This window comes from Papilio machaon, chromosome 15, assembly GCF_912999745.1.
Source record: "Papilio machaon chromosome 15, ilPapMach1.1, whole genome shotgun sequence".
NCBI classification, from domain to species: domain Eukaryota; kingdom Metazoa; phylum Arthropoda; class Insecta; order Lepidoptera; family Papilionidae; genus Papilio; species Papilio machaon.
In genome coordinates this window covers 3,365,867-3,389,755 of record NC_060000.1, presented here as the reverse complement: position 1 = coordinate 3,389,755, position 23,889 = coordinate 3,365,867, and the positions used below count along the sequence as shown (strand labels likewise).

Here is a 23,889-nt window from a genome sequence, read left to right as displayed (position 1 = left end):
AATGTAATAAAAAATATTACGGCCTGCAATTTGAGAATAAGGACCCTTCGTTCGAACTCGTTCGTTGTAAATGCGGCGCCCATCCGGCCATAACTACGCCTGATGTATTATTTGTTTCACTATTTGAAACTTTTACCAAAGGTTTTAAATTCCATTTTAAATGTAAAAATTTATATTTAAAACTTCTTAATTTTTCCTATTAGCATAAACATTTCGATTTAAGATATATAATTTGACCAAATCAAAAACTGATCTTGTATTGCAAAGAACAGGTTTTTTTCTATTGTATAATTAAATTCATACTTATTCACGAGTCACCCTTATAATAGTTAAGTATTCGTATATACTAATAAATACATTAATTTGTGTAAACATGGTAAACGCGCGAGCCTTTGCCTACTTCACTGGACTTGTTAGGTAGTTTGGTATTTGACAGCTTTTTACTAAATATGTGTTTGATTGATGTATCGCACGAAAATACTAATGAGTGTTAATTGAAAACTACATGATTTTTAAAACAACTTCCAAACGTGGCAACCTTTTTAAGTAGTCCTTAGTATGTAACTGCATGTATTTCTCAACATTTTTTAAATTGTTAATAGCCGAAATCGTAGTGTAGAAATAAAATTATCTTAGCATAAAATAGAATTTAAGAATTTTTCCTAGCTTCTAACGATGGCAAGATTTCTACGGTGTCCTCTATTTTTAGTATAACTTTGCCTCCTTTCCCCAGGCAGGGTTACGTGAGACTGTGGAATTCGCAGACCTGTGGAGCGCTCTGGTCAGTCGCCCAATTTCATACTATCCTAACGCCGGCCCTGCTTATTACGGACGAATATTATTATTAACAATTGACCTAGTACGAATATTAATGAAATTTGTGTAGCACTCCTATCGGCCGTAAGTCACACCAAGAATTTCGTAATTATTTTGACATAATTGACGATGAAAAATCTTTAAAAATAAGAACACTGTAAAATTCATATTGTTACGAGTTCGAGTTTAAATAATTACAGTATAAATTGTGGCTATTTGCATGTGTATGATTATGTATGAGAATGAGGTACAGAAATAAATGTAACTGGTGTGGGAAAAAACAGGTTATTCAATAAAAACTCTATTCTACCAGTCTGCTTTGACATTAATAACAAACAAAACAGACTAATACAGATTTAATAAGAGCAGTGATACAATAATTTACTTAGAGAAAGTATAATACGCCTTGACGTATTATTACCGTGAAAATATTTAAATAATCGAGTCCTATGAATGTCAATTTTATGATTATTACTTTTTTGGTATTGAATTTTGAGCACTGGGCGATTGAAAGACGAGTGATTTTAAATATACATCGCTTGAAAGTCTCTACCGTCGAATTTTAACGCGGCGTAAAAAAAAGCGCTGGTGCGAATGCGGCTTAATTCGTCAGAAAAAGTCCCGCACGTCACATTTCATGGAAACTGCATTAGTCAGACCAATTAAAACGCTTTTCCGTATGCGTTGGGCATAAGGAAGTGTTAAAATGCGTCTTGTGAACGTCGTTACTGGTGTCAACAACATTTTTCATTTTAAATGTACCATTTTTAAGACTGAATCGCTTTTAATTTATATCTAGATCTTCGTTAAATAACGCAGCAATAACAGCAAGGCTAGCGAGAAATTCTATGTAAATTTTGTTGTTAAAATTATGACGTATTTTAACAAATCATGCTTGCATAATCTTGAAGAATTATAATAGTCTTTTTTGTGCCACAGAAAAAAGAACAGTACGAAGTTGACATTTGCGGGTACCAGCTGGTACGTAAATACGTGATTATTATACAGTAGCATTAAGCGACGATGTAAAAAAGTAGTTCGTCGTCTGTCCGGTGTAATTTTTGTTCTCGTTGCCCGTGTGACAAATTTAATGGGCATCATATAACGTGACTCGGTCGAAGTAATTCCTGAGATCTTTGCATACACTGTACGCGTTCAAAGGGTTAACTGTTGACCCCATTTCATACAAAAATTATTAACATCACAATAAAAGCATGATATTCTGCGCTTTGTATGTTGACGGGAACAAAAGAATGTGTTTAACCTTCATTCTTTTTTTTGTGAAAAGAATCTGTGAAATGTGCAAATATTTCGATTACTATGAGTCATTATTATTGTTCACGATGGTTTAGTATTGATGAAGAAAGGACACGTACAGTTTACTTTATGAAAAATTGTCAAACAGTTTTACCGGTCCTTAGAGTCTATATCTGAAGTCTGAAGAATGGTGGTTGATAATTGCAATTTATTAAATTTTTTAGCAATTAATAAAATACGAGTATAAGTGCATTAAAGAGCTACGCGGACGAAGTCAATTGCTAGTAAAATATATATACCTATATATACTAGACTTTCGCGATTTTATTATACATTTTTTATTTGTCATGTTATCGAACATCCATATATTCTTGAATTAGCTTCATTATGTTTTCTTAATTTTGGTCTTGATCATAATACTGGGAACATTTTATATTTGTTTCAACACCTTAACCCGAAAAGGAAAAATCAATCGCGATATTAAACCAGGAAATCTAAAATATTATAAATACGATAACTGTTTAAGAAATGCATGGGTCCTACTCACGATCCTTGCCTCTTTATTATGCGCATGAATAATTTGTTGCTATTAGTGATTTATTTATCATAAAGTATCCATGTGGATTCCATGATGGCACATGTTTAGCGAAACATAGTTACTTGTATAGTGATGTCTTTGTTTTCTATTGAATTGTGCATAAATTAAGAAAAAAATAAATCGATCGATACAGAATTGATTTATACGAAGTTTAATTACTGATATTTCTTTGATTTACGTCTAATTAATTAAGGATCAATTTGTTCTATAATTATTATTATATTGACATTCAATGCAAATAATAATTTTGTGTTTTTGGTTCTATCTCAACTTTAGGTATTTATTGCTTTCATATCGATGGTTGTGCTATACGGTTTTTATGTGTTGTCCTTTCATTCTGAAGTGTGTTATCTAGTTATTATTATGCTATAATGGCTTATTTAAATTATCATGTAACTACTTATGCATACATGTTTAAATATACTAGTCATGTCCTTTTGTTATCTTAATATGAAATTGGAATAAAAAATAGTATTTAGAGTCAGTTTAAAGGTAAAATATTGACCTCAGGAGGCACTTAAGTGCAGGAGTGCATTAAAGTCGTCCTTGCACTTTACACCATCATTTTGTACAATTTAAAGCGTGCACGCATCGGCCGGCACCTCTCCGCATTACTCACAAACAGGTCTCACTTCCTACGAGCGCAGGATGTTGCTCCATATTCACCATTCATTTACTTATTGGCGAAGCACCGGCACCGTTCCGTTGCAAAATGTACATCTCCATAGGAAATACGAGAAAAATACGACGACCCCATCCAAACGTAATAAAATTAATGTGAGAAACATCGTAACATCTCTAAAACTAGTTTATAATTAAAATTCTGCGCTCATTAAGAACATGTTAATAAATTAAATAATATTTAATTTAACATGATTTAACCGCAATCAAAAATTTTTAATAGCTATTTGTTTTATGAATAATAAAATACTAATTTTACCAACTGGACACGGCTGTTTAACATACTAATCTCTGATTGTTAACATGAGAAGCTTCAAAGGTGTGCCGATTTTTTTTTATAAATGAGATTCGAATTCCAACTTTAAATCGGTAGCATAAAATATAAATTTAATTAAGATGAATTAAAGAATCGTGCTTACGGTAGCCGAAATCTAGGGTCATCGAGATCAAGCGTGATTGAAAACTGATATAGAAGATTGTAACGAGAGTGACGCATGCGTGAATGAGATATTAGCGTGCCGTCAGATGGGGCCGAATGTTGAAACCAGATGTACCTCTACATACCGACTGCATTAGTCGACTATCATTTTTAAACAACTTTCCTCATCGAATGTACCAAGAGGTCTTATAACCAGTAACGATTTGAGCGATATTTGATCAAAATTTTACGCTATTTTAGAGTTGAATGATACGAGATTAATAATGAATCTCTCTTTTACACTTATTTTCATTAACATGAGGTCTATGATAAAAAATGTAGCGAATTCATCATATCTTTGGCCTTATCCCACTTACCTGGGTCGGCGCACAGGGATTTATGTTTTGGCTTAATTTTTACGACAACTCAAATTCAACAACGAGATTTCAAATTCTCCCGAGTTTCAATTTTTTAAAATATTAGGTGAGGAATGTCATTGAACTAATTCGTAATGTCATTTAAGTAATGAAAATAAAGCCCAGACGTCAAGTCTAATCTGGTCTGTAGTGAGGTAGAGACCGCACAATAAATTAAGCCGGCACTTTGATGTGCCGCCTCGTTTTAAATTAAGGCTCCGGTCATTTGGGAGGCCAATTAAGCGCGAAAAATATCGCGGTCTTCGCAAACTTCACTTTAGTAAAGGGCTCATCAAAATTGTTCACTCATTATTCGCCTGTTTTTCCTTAGCCGTGATATGATCGTGGTTATTTTTTCCACCTTAATAAATATTTGTTTCACGTCACTTATTTTATAATAACATTACATTACGGAAACCTCATTGTTTTGTAATACAAATACAAAATTAAATTTTTCTTATCGATTTACGTATGCTTTATTAAATTTAGCAGAATTGTAATTGATAATTTATAATTGGGATTGAGTGTTAATACAGCGACGGGTTTACTTCCTTTGTGCGTGCTAATTATGTACATAACAAGCCTTTTATATTTGTATTTTTTCTTGACCCTTAGCTCCTCGTATTCAGTTAATATTTATCCGTTGAGATTCAAGCTCAGGTCATTCAAATTGACATTTTGTTACGTTCACTACTGAAAACTTATTGAACATTAAAGTAAATTCCGAGATAATAAAGGACAAACACATAAACATATTGTAATGCTCGTGGGTGGTAATATGCTTACTGGAAATATTGCGCAAGTAATAAAATTTTATATCGTAAGTGTTAAACGTATTATTGTTACATTTGCAGTAAATCTCCGATGAATAGCATGACTTCTATATACGATATTAATATATCCATATCCATAAGCTAATAGTATTTAACGTCTGTTTTAACATTATCTTTATTTAAGACTGTACCTTCTGCTATCTATCTGTATTACCATTGAAATAAATGTTATGTTTTGACACAAAATGTTATTTTATAAACTTTATTTTTACGATGACTTTAAAGAGCTGTTCCTGATGTTGGTAAAGTGGAATTAACTTTGAGTTTAATATTTAAGTATCGTTTTACTATGATAGTGATATTTAAAGTAAAAAATATTTACAAAACAATTTTTATTATGCAATAAAAATAATTTTTCACATCCATTTGCAGTAAAGTAGCGCCATCTAGTTACGTCCGTCAGGACTGGATGTTGACTCTCGCTTTTAGAAAATTCTCCAGGATAACCAGTTCTCGCTTATCCTGGTTCGACTGTACATCAAAGCAATATTGGGATACATTGGAAATTACATAACTTTAGTTATTAAAATAACTGTAAAGGCATCTTATTCCCGTGAACAATTCAATGACCAGACGACGTATCTGGCGACATTCAAGATCACACTACTTAAGTTCTCGACAGAAGTGACAGCTGATCCGATCAAATTGAGATAATTTATAGTAAATCCTCGCAGTATTAGTATCATGTCAACTGAAATATCAATTATAAATACATGTAGTTAAAGTTGAAATTTGAATAACAATTTTATATAATTAGAATAATAACTGGTCTCATCACTGTCGTAAGCATCTTAATTGCGTGATTCGTGAGAATTAATTTGGAGGTACATTGACCTTCATACAATCTGCGAGATCGATGCGACAAAATGCGACACATTTGTGTCAGCCGGACCTTAATATGATTGAATTTATTATTAAGAAGAACGACTTCGACAAATTGAGACGTTTTTTAATTTATTTATTTTAATCTTCTTTAGCGTATAATAACAATACTAGCAAGCAGCTGCGGGCAATGCCTTTAACTAAAATAATTTTATAAAACTTTAGTTGTCCACTCAAAATTGCTTGCTGGTAAATTTAAGTGACTCTTGCGGTACCATTATTTATTATCACTAATTTTAAAACATTAATTATAATAATCTAAATTTGTCTCCTTGGTACACAAGGTAACTTAAATCTTGCATTTGCGTGCGCTCCGTACACAAAGTTGAATCGTCCACGCGAGTCGTCTATTCGGTCAGTACTAATACAGCGCCCGGATTTGCTCGGCCACCTTGAAAACTCCAGTGTTTATTCTCACGGCGATCTTGATAAACAGATTGCGAGCGACTGGTTTTGGCGACAAAAGAACAAAATGTCAGTGATGCGCGCTGCGTGCGAACTTCTATAACATTGTATTGCATAAGTCGCTTAGCGACTAAAATCGCCAGGTATCGATTTTTTTTTGTGACTGAGTAGTCACTGTTTGCCTTGAAGAGGCATTTAAAGTTTCACCGGGCTTGAGGTGGCCGGGCGCAGATGGCGCTTAGCCTAAACCTCGTTTAAGAGTAACTAGGCTCGAAGGCTTCCCTCAGGAGCCTCGGCTCGGGCTGTTACTTCGTTATTATTACCGGATTGGGAGGTCACCGAGCTCTTGTATACGAAGGACCTTATATGTTTTATCGTTCGATACTAATATCTAAAATGTGAGCAAAAAGTCAATTACTAGAAAATGGCGATGGTAACTGGATACGTCGGAGGTAAGAAATGGCGCCCGGGTGGTCGTATGCGGACGATTTCGACAATCCTTTAAAAATTAACGAGTTCACTGACTACGTTACGTATGTGGTTAGATTTCATCATAAATATAACTTTAGTTAGATTAACAATGCGATAAAGATTCCCATTAGTTTGTAGTTCGTTGCTTTCGTGGTTTTTATTATAGGTTACTTTGATCTTTCTTGCGGCTAATTGCTTTGCTTAAAAAATGTAATAATCGAAGGTTCGCAAAGTATTTCTTAATATTATTTTTCGTAATTAATGATTTTATTTTTTTTGCAACTTACACGGATTTGTAATATATGTTTTGATAAAGGAAAGAAGTAATAATCTATTAGTCTTTAATCAGATCATATAGAAAGTTAGTTTTTTAAACGACCCAATAAATATATAGATCATTTTCAGATGTAGCCACAACTCTATAATATAAGAAAGTTGAACAGTCACGGCCTATTATGGTACCTCTCTATACGCTATTATTAAAACAAAAACACGTACATAAGCCAGTCCGCTTTTCACTGACACGCCTTTTAAAGTACTTAAGTCCAATAGAAATGTTGTATTGATGGGAAATCCTTTTTAAGTTGTAGAAATACTAAAATAATTGTAACATTTTTTGCAACTACTGTAATATCAGCCGTAGATATAAATGAAAGACAGCATGTAATAAATACTGACACTCTTTCTACGAAGACAGAAAACTTGACAGTAAGACTATTGCATAATAGTAAAAATTTAAATTGGTTCCTTTGAGTTACATTAATTGTTTTATTAATAAAGTCTACTATTGGATCCAAAATCATCAGTTAAACATTTATATAGTAAATCTGAATCATCAACCTCAAGTTCTTTGTTCCCGTGTCGCCGAATATATACATAGATTTAAATGTAACAAGGATGATAATTGATGTTCCGTTGCTGACGACAAGTCGGCGTACTCATGTCGTAAGATTGATGATTTAAACGTCTGCGAGGCATCCAAACGATCAACAAATCGTAGCCATACTACACTATCTTATTGTTTTGCGAACCTTGTTATCTATATTTGATAAATGAACTATCTCGTATCTTGTATTAATGCGGCTTTTTATTACAAATGTTTCTTCATTACTTTAGTTCTGTCAAATCTTAACAGCGACATTGTTTATTATTTTTTATTTAAATCTTGTTTTTATTTTATTTTTTGTAAGTGAATGTAAAATGATTTTAAAAACATTGCAATCAAATTGGCCGTCGTGAAGTTTCTTTTATCTAATGAAATTTTTAGAGTCATTGATTTATCGGTGAGTCAGATAATAAAGAAATCGATTACAACAAGGCCACCCGCACAAAGAATTTTTGATCGGTCGAGATGCGTGCCTTGCGGAGCTCAGAATTACGAAACGTTACGATCAGATATCGGGTAGCAGATGTCTGTCCGCAAGCGGCTCCCAGTGCCGACATTACGTCGCGGCACCCGCGCCTTAGACCGTTGGCTAACATCATATAAAGCAATAATTAGCGAGCGTCTTGCAAGCCCCAAGGCGTCAGTATCAAAGCTGAACAATACCTCAGATCGATGTCTATGACTCATCAAGTCTTTCAGTTAATCCGACTATCCCTTTACCGCTCCCAGTAACCTTGCTTTCCGCTCACTCGATCGAAAGATTGCTCTCGAAGAACGCACCGCTTTACAAAAACCAATTAAAATTGATGACATATTTCCTCAACTGTCTCCGAGGTCTTTCAAGATTTTGCTGATCTCATTTATAATTAAGACTCGTCATCTGGACACCGACAAATTGAAATACTCACAGCTGGTATTGTACACGGTAATGAACGAAACATACCAACGAAGATTTAATTCGTAATGAAACAACCTCGTTCCTTTTAAGCGTTACTTGTCAAAATTGACACAATCGAAGACGCGATCGATACGTACGACTGAGTACCGAATCGAAAGTAACAAATGATTTTATCATTTGTCGTTCGAAGGTCAATAAAGTCCTTTAGGGATCGAGGTTAATGGTTGTCCTTGATATGCATGATGATGATCGATGGTGATTATATCGATCCATTAGGAAGATTTATCCCATCACTCGGAACGGGCGATCCATCTACGTCATTAGTGAAATTAGTAATAATGGAAGATGCTCCGGTACGTACGGTGATCCCGATAACAATCATACAGATATTTCGTTCCGAGTATCTATTCGTAAAGCTTAAACAAAAAAAGAGTGGCCTAGTGAGCAGTGCGCGGTTGGCTTGCGCACGCGTAGCCTCCGATGGTATCGTGAGCGCTCGAGGGGCGTTACGAAAACCACTTACCTATCGGATGCCATCACTGAAGCGTACTTATTATTTTGGCTACTACGTATTCAAATTATGAGTGTAATTCTATATTTCATTTTTAATGTATTCCGATACTACTCCTCAGTTACAGTTTGTAGAATAAAAAGTTGATCTATCAATCTGACGTTCACATTGTCTTTTTAATGCATATCCATTATGCTATGTCCGATAACATCTCTAGTAATCTTTGCACAAAAATAAATTATTCCAAAGCGACTGTACAATTCAAAGAAGCTATAAATTATAACAAATAACAGTGCGGGATATTTAGCGTCAATAACGTTTTAGCTAAAAGAGCTGTTCTTTTTAGTGATTGACGTAAGACTGACTGTAACACACTGCAACTAATTTATAGGAAATTATTCATGTTCGCATAAATTATTATTTGTATAACACGGTATAAGAATTATGAGCGTATGCCAGCTATTGTGTAGCATTCCGATATAATAATTTCATAGCTAATTTAGTTCATTATTTACCTTAACGCTAATAAACCATATAATCTCAACTACTTAATTTATTTGGATATTATTATTTTGAAATAATACCAATTTAAAATTTGATTCATATTATAACTTTAATGGAAAGTACTATTGTTTAAATATGCCTTGTTTGTTTTATGTTCGCTCGTAAAAAAAAATCTACCCACATTTTCTGTGAAAATGATATCATACCATTCAGTATCATATCGTAAGTAAACATCGGCAAGGTTTGAACAACTTGTTCATTTAAATATTAATGCAACAAACATTTTTTTTGTGATAGAGTGAGAAGAAACTGTGTTTTGTTGTTATTTTACTAGATGGATGGAGTTATTAGATCGATGTAAGTTTGTTTGTTTGTTGAAATTTGGCATAGCCACCGGACACACGCACAAAGATTTTTTTAAAGGCTACGCTGGCGAAGTAGTAAGTGTAATGATAAAAAACCGTAATAACAAAAGAAGCCACAATTTTCCTTTATTAAAAAATTATTTACGTGCGCAATATTTTAACTGGAAAATGAATCATTGTATTGTTTACTTCTGTTATGTGATGAACTAATTGTATTCATGTTTTATTCCACGGTAAAATTAATTTGTTTTAAGAATTTTTTGCAAACCTGTGAGTTTTTTAACACCTTTTAAAATAACGATCAATATAACAAAGTATAACTTATGATGTTTTGCACCAAAAATCATAAACAAGCCGGAATCTCGTCTTAATAATTGCGCATATCGTAAAAAAAATCTTGCCAGTAAAGAGCAAGGTATATTATTTGATCTATGCATTGCCCAATTCAATGTTATTGCATCTAACTGCACCCACAATTATGATTGGCCACGTTATTTGGTGCAGAAGACACACCCAGACTCGTTAGCGACTAATCTTGTGCTGCGTTTAGATTACTTGCGTTTGTAACAGTCCAGTAATAAAAAAGCTCTGCCTGCTCAATCAGTAGAACACATTAATTTTACGAAGAAGGCTTCATAAACTCATTTAAATCTATTTCAACGTTAAAGTTAACTCTGCAGGTTATTTTGTCTTTGGTATTATAGAAATAAGAGTCATTTTTCTAACACTATTTCTTTAAGTTTCGTTAAGTACTGGCGTGAGTACTGTCTGTGACTTGAACACATTCGATGTTTGTATCTAACACTGTCCAAAGTTGACATTGCGCCAGAGTGCAGACTTATTGTATGTTAAACGAGCACTTCATCTTTCACGCTAGAGTTTGCACCATTGCCGATTTATTAGCGGACGCGCCCCCTTGTGACAACGCCGTGCAACATATCGCCGGGTTATATGGTTCATTGAAAAGCCTATGACAATTGGTATTGTTTATTCATAAAGCATATGGTACTATCATATTGTAGAACCAGAGTGAATTTTACATTCAAGAACTAGAACTATGATCAATTGTTATGTTAACGGAACTCTATAATTCAGTCACGTAAGAAATACCAAATTAAGAAATAATAATTTTCCGTGATTATCATTGTAATACTAACCAAAATTTTTTGGTCAAATGTAATCTTTAATCTCTACCGACCTCATCGCTTACTCATTTGACCGATTTTAATAAGGTTTTTCTTATTTAAATCGCACAAATGACTTTTCATTTAAAATAAAATTTTGTTATTGAAACTATTAATAATAAAGTAACAGACAAAAATTATACAACAATTTATTACCGGTGTTAGAAAAGAAGTCTTTCACTAGTTTGTTATAACAATAGAACGTGGGCCGTGTGTCAGGCCCGAGGCGCAAGACACCTCTGACCCGCGCACTCAACACGTGCTGCCCCTGATTGTCCGATCTAAAGCGAACTCATCGTTTTGTAATACGCTGCTTTAGGAGCCGGCTTCCAAGCTAAACACAGCCGCATTGTTCCATCGACGCTGGAATGTCGAGCTCGAGCCTTAACTACACCTCTTTAGTTCAATGTTCTTTGGTTTGCGAGTGGTAAATTGGTGTGATTTAGTGTCTCTATAACATGATGTATGTTAAAATGTTACAGAAACTTATGTAACACATTTTTTATTTAACGTGAAGGATCAATGAATAGAATAAGGTATTGGAGAAAGAAGAGATAAGGAAAGCTTTTTCTATCAAAATTTCATCAAAATTACTTCGCAAATAATACAGCTGGTTACAAAACGTCAAAATAATGTCGTAATTTTAATATCATTAAATGAAATATTTGAAATGAGTACATAATTCAATAGTATATTATATAAATAATTAATCGATATAAATATAAAAAAAATGTAGGAAGCAATTTAGAAAAAATTTCTAAATAATTGTCGGTTCCACGGCTGAGTCAGATGAAAAAAATTGCGTTCTAATTTTTATGAACACTTAATTCTCGGAAGCTATTTCATAGATGAAGGAAGGGTATTGCGGTTTGTATAAATGCGTAGTTCAACCTTCTGTGTTCAATACATTTGAATGATTTAAGTAGTGGTATTAGAATATACATTATGTTTGTTGTTGCGTGACCGTTTAAAGTTTAATATCGAAGGAAATGCGATCACGTACGGCCTTCGACCACACCAAGACCAGAACTGAGCCACTCGCATTGTTCTGTGACATTTTAGCCCCGCTAATGACAAGTAATTTCGATTACGTAACAAACCTACGTAAGATGAATTCATGTGTCTTAAATAGTCGATTAAAGTGAACAAATTATATTATCCAAGGAAATCTCATCCATATATTCAACAATACGATGTATACTTTATTGTAATTCGAAAACATTTGCGTTTATACGCAGTTGACGCATACGGTTTTCCTCATCTCCGCTTTTATTTAAAAGAAAACGTACACGGAAAATTTAATCACAACCGGAACGTTGTCTTTGTGACCGCTTACTCATAATAATAGAACAAAAATATGTCCTTCTAAATACGTCACATTATCTGATACATGGTGACACATTAAAAAAGTCTTTAAATAAATTTTCACTTGATTTTTGTTCGTATTGTGATACTTATTTTTATGTTCTTCCAAAACGGTTTCAGTACTAAAACAGTATTTAATGTATCTTAAATAATACATTTATTTTCATATTATAATTACAATCAAGTACTATCTCGAAATTAAATGTCAGTATGATAATATAATTTTCAATATCAATTCGATCTAATACGTCGAATGAATGAACCAACAAGTTTAAGATTTGATTTATTAGACCTCACTAAACATCTTCCACCGGTTTATCCATTCATGTTTTGTAATAAATCTTTTTAAGGTTATTAAATCGCTCAATAACCACATCTACAATGATACGTGAAGTCAATAAATTTATTAAGCTATAATTTTTCATTTATATGTATCTATATTATAAAAAATGGAATGTTTTTAAGGAAGCGATAAATGCCCTCGATTATGGTTAGTGATCTAATTAACTCTTCAGTCGTTAACCGCATCTCAATCGAAACCATTAAAGCAAAGGAAGTATCTAATGGAGAGCGTTCGGTAGCCATATTCAGAAGATGGTGTTAAGAATTAATTACCATCGGTCACGCCTCCCCTGATTGCTTTTCGTAAGAGATAATAAATCTTACTTTGATACAAGTTCGCTTTGCACGTGTATCTTGTTGAAAATAAGGCGATGGGCGTAGTTGCTCAATGCGGACACATTTTAGAATTCAAATGGCTTGCGAATATGATGATTGTTAATAAGTTGATTACTGACTACAAATTAATTCCAATGAATTAAGGAGCTGCTATGTGTTATCTGATATAATTAGGCTGTAGATGCCGAATGCAATTTAAATGGCTGTATACATTTCAAATGCCACTTGTCTTTCCTTCGATTATGAAGCATGAACATCCTCGATAAAGTAATCGATAATCGACAGGAACGAGCGCCGGCAAAATATCTCTTCTATAACTTGAGTGTTTGCGAAATTAGGTGGATGTCGCGTCGGAAGCACGGACCGGTGTCCGCTCCGATTGCAATAAATTACCGCGCGTGTGAAACGTCTTAAAATTCAGTTTCGATACGGTGCCGGGATGAATCACGTCACTATAATCCTGTCGGATGCGGCAATCTCTTGTAATCGTAAATCGCTGTTTATTTGACTCGCCGAGTATCTTGAGTAGTATCGCCGTGACGTGGGAGCCATTCACACGGTCAACTGAGAATGTTTGAAGAACAAAAAGGAATGTCAAGATGTATGTTGTGTAACGTTGTTATACTGCTATTTCGCTCCGCTATGACATTCGGTCATTTTGCATTGAACGTGTGTTATTGAGGAATTTGTGCGCGTAATTAAATTTCCGTTCCTCTCATTGTTCTGCGTGCGCGAAATATATCGATTTTTCTCATTGAATGGCATCAATATTAAAAAGCTTATATAAATCCAGTTAAAAGCTAATAGTTACACATATTGTAAAGTAACAGCCATAGTCCGCCTAAGTTCACGAAATTTACGTGGTTGTAATATTTGTACATGTTTTCAGTTGAATTGCATCCCGCGCTGGTGCTTCAATCCAGGCTAACATGAATTTAGTGTGCATTTCTTTTCGTATGTATACCAAAAGCCTTTATATAACAGTTGTGACTTTGATACAAACGTATTAATTGAACGTGTAATTAGTACAACTGAATTTCGAGAATACACGACTCTAAGTCCTGAGCCCTCTGTTCATTACCGACATGTTTCCGTAACATTAATGTAACCGCTTTAGATTATAATTAAGATATAATGTTTGTATTATTTATCTACATTCCTGTCAAGTAGACGTAACGTGTAAACGATATCCATAATAAGCGATTAATTGAAGTTTTAATTACTCCGATACTTTAGCAGTAATGTAACCCTGAGGCGCGAGGAATCAAATTCGAGTAATAGGAAATACTGTAATATTTATGTTACCTTGGTTAACTTAATAACGATGTCTTCTAGTTGCTATCTAAATATTTAGATTATTTTTTTTAAATATTTGGACTTTTAAAGTCATGCAAAAAATGTTTATTTTTAAACAAATGGGTATAAACAAATATTGTAGATTGTAATGTTGTTATATTTCAATCGACAGTAATAAAACAAGTAACTATCGACGTACCATATTTAAATTAAAAAAAATACATGGCATTGGCACGTGTCGATAACAAAATCTGTTTGAGATTACACTAATTTGTCCGTCAGCCGTCCCTCGTCATCTTGACAATGGTCGGTCCATTCATAGCACCCGTGTGTGGGAAACGTTATGAAATTGAAAATGATCGTATTTCTTATAAAAGACACTAGACTATTGCACAAAGATTCACCTAGTTTTCGTCGTTAGCTATTCATTATGTGCCGTGGGATATTTTTTTGTAGTATGCATTGTTGTGGCGCTGATAGAAGCATTCCTCTGGACTTGGCGGTCGAACTATTCGATATGTTTCGATTGAGCAATATATATATATATATATATATATATATATATATATATATATATATATATATATATATATATATATATATATATATAGACATTATTTAATCTACGATTTAGTGAAATCAGGTGAAACAAAAGTGATGAGCTCATCATAAAAATTAAAAGACGAATTATCCACATTTATTTTTTAAGAATTAATGAATTAATTTTATTATTAATATAAACAGGATTTATATATTTTTGAATTCATAAGAGTTTTTTTTTAAATATGAAATTCATTAGATAACTAAAGGAAACTTGTAAAACAACCTGTCATGTAAAGATGATTACAAAAAATAAGTCGCCAACGGAGCTGTCACCTGTCATCATATTTGATATACAGAACGGACACATGAAACGTTGTTTATATTGCTCCAGTTTCGTGTGAAGGCTGTATGCAAATTTTTTTTGGACATCAACGCACTCTCGTGGCCATTTACCGAAACTAGATTCTCGAATTTAAATTCCTTTAGTCTATTATGCATATGATTTTGCTGTTGATGTTAATTTTTTTATGGCATCAACTTGATAATTATATACTACATCAAGTGCTTATTAATGAGAATGTATTAGCACTTTAAAATTTGCGCTTTACTTGCGCTAACATTTAAATGAGAGTAATAAATCTTACTAGTATTATAAATTCGAATTTTTAAATGGATGGATATTTGTTACAAGGTATCTACAGAACTGCTAAACGGATCTCATTGAAACTTTGCATATATTTAGAGCATAGCCTGGAAGAACACGTAGGATACTAAATAAGGTTTTTTTTTTAATTCTGCGCGGACGGAGTTGGTGGCAACAGTTAGTATTAAATAAAGTGATATTCAGTAAATACCACGTTATTTATTTCTTAATTACTCATTAATTATGATTTTAAGATTTAAATTAAAATAAATAAAATAAAATAACCTTTTAAATATAGATTTAGTCAACTCAAAGCTAAATGTATAGTAAATTATTAATCTAGTATTCGTTTTATTTATTTTAGTTTATTATCAACGGTTCGCTATCTAAAAAGGTTTTAAAAATGATCTATAGGGATTGTTGTATGTCGAATAAAATGAACACAAAGCTCTCCAATGACCTACATTAACTCGAAATGGATCGAATTCAATAATAACGGACGTATAATAAAATACGCAAACGACATTCCTACCAATTAAAAGGCTGCATTAAATCCGCACTTGATTTACACTAAGCTGTTTTCATTGCTTACGGTTCTTACAATGTAGTACGAAGAATTTTTTTATTGTCTGTAGCATTTAATATGGTATGAGGACTGATTTAATTGTTTAATTTTTATTGAAGATTATTTTTACAAAGAATGTATAACGTAGTTCGAAGCTTACCTATAAGTTTTAAAATTTTTAAAAAGCCGTAATATTTACAGTAAAGTGAATATCTAACAAATAAGCATTTAACCGCCGACAACTAACGGCGTGTCTAATGCCACACAGGTATCTTCCAGCTGATGATCTAGTTCGTGGTAGTCTCTGGTGCTATAGTTTTTCCAATAAAACTACATTTTTAACGATTGTAAAAATGTAAATTAAAAATATAAAAAAAACTTGAGAGGTGTCAAGGGACACCCGGATGGAACGAAGTTCCTTTCTATTAATTAGTGTAGGAACCAATGTTTATTCTATGAATAAAAAACTTAAGTCTTCACAAGAAGTACATTTTATTTCTATGAATTTTCGTTATATATTGTCACGTCGTTGCCATGGTGAAGTAGCGCTCATTCGTCGTTAACATACTAACTATAGCAAAAAGTGTCGTGACAACTTTTCGTAAGAATTTTTTCCGTCTAGCCCTCTTTCACAACGCGCGATAAGGAACTTCGTTCCAAAAAATCTATATCAAAATAAGTAAAAGTTATTTGTGATAAAATGATTGTATCAGTTTATAAATAGACGTAATATTTTTTTTTACTTTAAGAATGTGATCAAACATGACCCATTAAATTATTTTTTTTGACGCGGTTAATTAAATTTACTTAAGCACCAATTAATTAAATCTAACGGTTTTTACATCCGAAATGAAAATTAAGTGGTTACGGCTGTATGTAAAACATATTACGTCACGAGCCTAGACGATATCCTCGTTGACATTAATATCTCCGACATTGATACCGCAGAAAAATATAGTTGTTCAAACAAATAAAGGTCTCAATATGTGGATTTCTCTATCTGTTAAACAAGTGTATGGTTTATTTAAAAGTTTTGATGACTAAATAAATATTTAAAAGAGCAATTCAAACCTAATTTTAAACCTTAAAGATAAGAAGAAAATTAATAAATATGCGAGATAGAAATAACAGGGACTTCTAATGATTGGATTTAAAGTCGGTATCTATAAATATATTATACTACTAGCTGACGCCCGCGACTTCGTCAGCGCGGTATTAAAAGAAAAAACAAAATAGTAGCCTATGTGTTGTTCTAGACTATGTTCTACATCTATGCCAAATTCCGACATGTCAACATTTTCGGATGAGCCGTTACGGAGATACCTTCTAACGAACATCCATCCATCCATCTAAACTTTCGCATTTATAATATTAGTAAGATACATCTCAGTGGTGCAATAAGTTACAGTAAAAAATGCATTTTTAACTATTCTAAATGTAACAAAGCTATTTCTTGTAATTGATTGGTTCAAAATAGTTGGTTACGCCAATTAGACGATTGTTTATTATGCAATAGTAATTTTTCGCGATTTCGTACGGCGACGGTGGGAGACCTGAATTTTATTGTCCGATATCACGGCAAAGACGGTCGATTTCATATAAATGAAAGCGCAAGTGATGTTTCTTTTTAATCAAGGTTCTTTATTGAGATTACTCTTACGTATCGTTTTCCATAAATTTCCGCTTGAACGGTTTTGTTATGTAAAATTTATGCGTTTAATGAAAAAGGATCTATATAACAAGGACTATTTGGTTGAATTTCCTTTATCGATGATTTGTAAGTTTAACAATATTTCACTTAATAAAACTTAATATTCTCGTGTTCGTGTAAAGTGAACTTTATATAAATTGTCAGATTTTTACACACACACATACGCTTAAAGGGTTGCTTCTAGCGTTTTAAATTATATGAAACTAGCTATTTCTAGCTCCGAAATCTACGGTAGTTTTGGTGAAACAGACGCAGCTGTTATACTCATCTAGGGAATACCCTAACTGTACATGACTCTACTAATTTGTATTTGTGTTTTTAAGTCGACTGTACCTTATTTAATATAAAGGTTATGGATATCGGTACTACAAAATTCTATCTCCTTTCTATTAGGGCAGTATACCATGTTCACTTCGATTAATGTTTGACCGAGCTAATTATGTTTGACTAACGATTGATTCGCCGATCAGTGACAACGCAGCATTAAATTGGCTCGATCATTTTGTATATCAACCTCGTTCCCTTTTCCTAGTGCATCGAATTAGCTGCAATCGAAAGGCTCACAACAATATAGGCGCAAACGTTGGCATTCATGTGTGTGAACGAGTTTTGTGTGAATAACAATCGACTTCCCATGCACTCGATTGCCATCTCGGCGGTAAACTTAAGTTACTTACGCAACTGCCCTCCGTGGAAGACATATATTGAGATAATGAAAGCCATATTTTTTAAGCAGTTAAAACACGTGTGAGCGAACTATATGAGTTCTAGTAAACTAGGTCTCTGGGTAATACAGCTTTGATCAGATATGCAGCAGCCGGTGATTTTTGTAGCGGACGATGACGTCACATACGTAGTTAATATGATTTAAGATTCATCCAGCATTACGGATAAACATCTCAACTCAACTGTTAACTTAATCGAGGCTTTACTAGGCCGTTTTTTAGGAATTCTTACGACGTTCTCACGAGTTTAATGCGTATTATGATTGAGTGATAACGCAATGTGAGCGTTTAGTAAGTTATAAATTTAAAGTATTCGCTTTTCTTTTTGTGACTAGAATTTGTCGCTTTCAAATTATATTTGTGAACTGCCACTAGTTTTGCTACATTCAAATTAACTCATTTTGATGAGAATTTTTTTTTGGGTAAATAAACTATCTAACTCTTACGTCTTAGCGTTTTACGAATAATTTGTAATTTAAAAAAAATATAAATAGAAATTCGTAGTAGAATATTCGAAAGTGATCGCTTATCGTTTAATCTACTGTTTCCGGAGAGGATGTACTGCGTTCGTTATTATAATCTGATCTAAATATCTACATCAGCTTAAAGCGAACACAGATTTATCATTTAAAATACTAGAGACGTTTTAATCGACGAGAAGATTGATACTGGCGCGATGTCAGACGACCTGCCTCAACGCAATGTTACTAACATTATTTTACGGTATTTTGATTTGGCAACTTTGAGAACAGTTTCTATATGATCTAAATGTTCGAACATATGTGAAGGTTTTTTAAACGCTGGTAATGTGATTATTTTTACGAAGTTACATTTATAATAGTGAGATTAAATATCTCCTAGATGTAGTTAATATTGAAGTAATTATATAAATTATAAAGTGTAATAATTGAAGTGCATTTGCAAAGTACATTTACTTTATTTATTTATTAGATTTGCGGAATTATCTGTGATTGTTAACAGCAGAGGTGTGCTGCGACGTAATACTGATTTGATTTAGGTATATTGTTATTTCCGATGTTGACCTCAACAAAGCGACTGCACATTATGAAAATGAATCTAAAAATTATGCGACACCGTCTACATCGCCGTCTGTGCATTTTTTTACAATCTGAATTTCATCAGTGATGTACTTGAATGCAGACTATTTCAAATTTCCTTGAATTTTTATTAGCGATCTCAGTCTCTGTCTCAAATGCTGTTTGATAACTATTGCTTTGTCTATTGAACGTGCAGGCGATTTCAGTCGATTTTGTGATCTAATATGTTATATATTTAGATTGAAAATCGCTTGGATTTAGTTGCGGAATTGTAAATACACCCCTTGTAGTGTCGAATTTATTTATTGCATCGCAATATGTGTTTGATGCAGCAGACGAAATACATTTATAACGGTCTCTTAGCGACAGACGGTTTAGACTTTTTACGAAGTGTTTTGTTATTTTGTATTACTACTCACGTTGCAGCTGTGATGCATTAACTAGTGCTTAATATATTTTGCAGGATGATTTAATATGAAACAGTAAACACTAACTTGAGCGGCGGTGGCAGAGGGGTTAAGCACTTCTAATCTATAGATCCTGGGTTTGAATCCCGCCATATACCAATGTGGTTTATGATTTTCGATTTACATCGTGATGCGATCTGCACATGTTTGCGAAGAAATTCAAAGATATGTGTAAAGTCAACCAACCTGCACAGCGTGGCCAGCGTGGTTAACTATGACCTACTTACCCCTAACTTAGGGTATGCTCCTCAATGTGGACGTATAGTGAGTTGATGATGATAAAACACTAACTTATTTACATGTATATCCTTTGCTGTTTGTAATTATTATAAATTGAAATATGTAGATGCAGATTAAGGTAGCACGAATCGATCGATTAAAATATTAGTGTAATGAAATTTTAAAAAATGGTTGAAAAGAATAATTGTCGAAAACGCAAAAATTAATGTGTATATTACAAAAAAAAAACACTTTAAATAATAATAATAATAAAAAAAACATCGCGTTAAAATGATTTCCCATTTGTATATGAATACCTAAGTAATAGATCTGTTTTAACAGGTAGATTGTAAAAACAGCATTTTATTAGCATGTCACCAGATCTAGAAAAGCAATAAAACGGCTGCATCGTAAGGGCCCTCGTAGGTAATTAGTAGTGAACTGCAATTATATGTTAATTTGACGCATGCCAAGTGAGCTCGTTTTGCAAGCATCCATTTGTCGTCACACCTACCCTCGATAATTTTGTCATACCCACATATAGTTAGCATGTGTCTGTATAATAATAATATAAGATTGTTTCATAGCTTCTTGAATTTTGTTTTATTTCAAAGAAATAACTTTGAATGGAGAGCAACACTTAAGAGTAATTTTTAAAATTTGTAGCTTAAGAACAAAAAAAAGAGAACACCCAGCCATTTAAAATTTACGGGACATTAGTGAAATATTGTATTTAATTTTTATTTTTTAATGAATTTTCAAATCTCAATGTTATCCAAAAAGTTTTTATTCAATGCAGCGACATTAAGAGATCAATTAATATGTAATACTGTATTGACATAAAATTAATGCACATTTTTAATTACTGCATTACATTACTATTTTATGATTATTAATTAATAGCTCTTTTAGAAAAATAAACAAAAAATCCTAGACGTAACTTAAGTACAATAAACGAAGTAAGAAACCGGAATGTCTCTTGGCACCTGATCGATATAAGAACAGACAAATCTGTCAGTTACCTAACTCTACGCACCTATTCTGCAATAGCAGTGAAAGCGAAATGTCTAATTATTTTTTTTATTTTATAATAACAGAGATGACATAGCAGTTCGGAGTAGGGATACTTTTTTTTTCCTTTCGAATACGCAATCTTCATCTGCGGTCTATGAAATGGAGTCTGTAACAAGAAAACGAACGTGATTGACTTCTGACGGCGAACAACGATCGCAATCTATGCGTTGCTACCAAATCAAAATCGTAAGTGTCGGTAACAGTATAAAAAAACGTTCGCCAGATTTTAATTGACTTCTATTTCAGATCTCTGATAAACGTACTCTTATTAGAATGGTAATTATTTGAATTACATGTGTCGCGGTTGGGTCATAAAATTTTGGTGATAAACTTTCTAATACTATATTGTTTCCATTGGATTTTTAAATTTTATACATACCTCTATCAAAATGATAAAGAAATAAATGCGGTTTAAACGGCAACCGCTCGCTTTAATTTTTATTTGTCTGCGATATTACCATTGCCATATATGGAGTTGATACATGTGGGAAACACGGACCACGTTATAATGACGTTGATCCACTTCTTGCGTATTTTTCTTTTTGAAGAATTTTAATTTGCAAATTTATTTGTTTACCAGTTGAGTAATCACGGAGTATAATTATTTATTTCTTTTTTATAACTTTCAAATAAATCTTACGATTTTAAGCTATAAAAAATATTGTCCAATAAAAACGGTTAATCTTTCCTAAAATATGAATCTCAACAGTCCAATTATTGAAAATGTATAATCTTTATGGGTTGGATATATACAGACTGGATGGTTCGTAGTGAGCTAGAGCACAATGGATAAAAGTCGAGCAAAAAAGGTTTATCCGACGGCCGGCGGATAGCGGCGTGCGGTGCGGCGTGCGGTGCGGCGTGCAGCAGGCACGGGCGACACAGCGTAACTCACTTTCTGGTTTACTAGGTCGAATAATCTTGTTTATTTTATTTTTTATTTATTCGATTGTTACAGCAAGTGAAAATTGCGGTGAAACTGTACCCTTCACTTTTATTTTTTGGCTTTCATGGAACTTTAATAAAGGTTAATCGGAAAATTAAAGAAAATCCGTTTTATCATTTAAATTAATTTTATATATTGTAATAATCGAGCTTCAAAAAAATTATGCATATTATTATTAAAATCAACACAATTTGTAACTATGATTTATTCTATTATTCTAATTTTTATTTATATGTCTGTAACATGTTACGATTTTTAAGTGGCAAGTGGTTTAAACCATGAAACTAATGAAACGCGGGAAAGCACATTTAAATGTTCTTTTTAATTTTATCATACGTCTTTTGCATTATTTTAAGTGATTAGAAAATTCGTCACTTGGAATATTTTGTAATAATATAAATTAGAGATCGATTTCAAAACATTTCCAAATTGCAGTCAAGGTATAATAACAGTTAAAGTAAATTTAGTTACCGTCTTTAACAAGATTAATTAATTGCGAGCGAATATAGTTCGTAATGAAAAGTTCGAGATATTCAAACAAATTTAGAAAAATTTCGTAGTTAATTCAGGTTCTAAGTTGTCATTTCTTTTTAAAATCAATTCTGGTATGAATGGTAATTGTATTCTGGTTAAGTGTAAAGTGATTTATGAAACTAAAAAGGAACCAATTTGTTAAAATTTTAATTCGCAATCAAACAAGATAATAGACACCTACCTGTTTTTATCAAAAATTAACATACAACCACCGATTATATTTTTCAGTTTTCGTTTGTTACACTTTAATTAAAAAGTCTGAGTAAATTATCCCTTTACAATATTTTTTCGCACTGAATAAATTTCACTTTCTTTCGTACACTATGTTCATTTCCGAATATCGTATGCACAGTACTTTTTATTCAAAGTTTTTTTTCAGTGAGCACTATCACTTGTAAATCCATTCCAACACTAGGGGTGGTACCGGTGAGGGCGCGGGAGCTTAAAGCTGCGGAGCGACGTGTGGTGCGCGTGCGCAGGTCGCCGTGGCATCGCGTTATCACCGCGAGCTGTGCGCCGCGCGACAACAACACAACTTGAGACTCGATCTCAATAATAACAAGAAAAGAAAACGGTCCAGTTTCAGAGGCTTCCGGATGGCTCGCGGACGGGGCGCGGGCCTTTGGTCGTCCCTTTTTAATACATGCCTCCGTTTCGCTCTCTCTGTCTAACGGTACAGGCTACGACTTGAACGATAGCGCTAGTCGCAAAAGCGACGCCGCCCCGTACGCTTGTCCGCACACAGAGGTTACTACGCCAATTTTTATTTTTCCCGCCGTTTTGCGTCTTTTACATCGTAATCACTTTGCGAACGGTGATCGGGTTTTACTCCATATCTACTATGATTTTAGTTATATCATACATTTTATTTTAGTTGCAATGTTTTGGAGTATTTTTTTCGAAAAAAGCATCAATACTTAATTTGTAGACTAATCGCACT

The 23,889-nt window shown here is 33.2% G+C and overlaps 1 protein-coding gene across 1 annotated transcript in view; it reads right to left on the bottom strand.

Annotated features, from left to right (window-relative positions):
• Window positions 1-23,168, bottom strand: part of LOC106720971 (transcription factor hamlet) — a 68,671-nt gene extending 45,503 nt beyond the window's left edge. The window contains exon 1 of the mRNA XM_014515779.2: window positions 23,131-23,168. The gene's annotated coding sequence lies outside the window, so the exon portion shown is untranslated. The remainder of the gene's footprint in view (window positions 1-23,130) is intronic.
• Window positions 23,169-23,889: the final 721 nt, after the last annotated feature.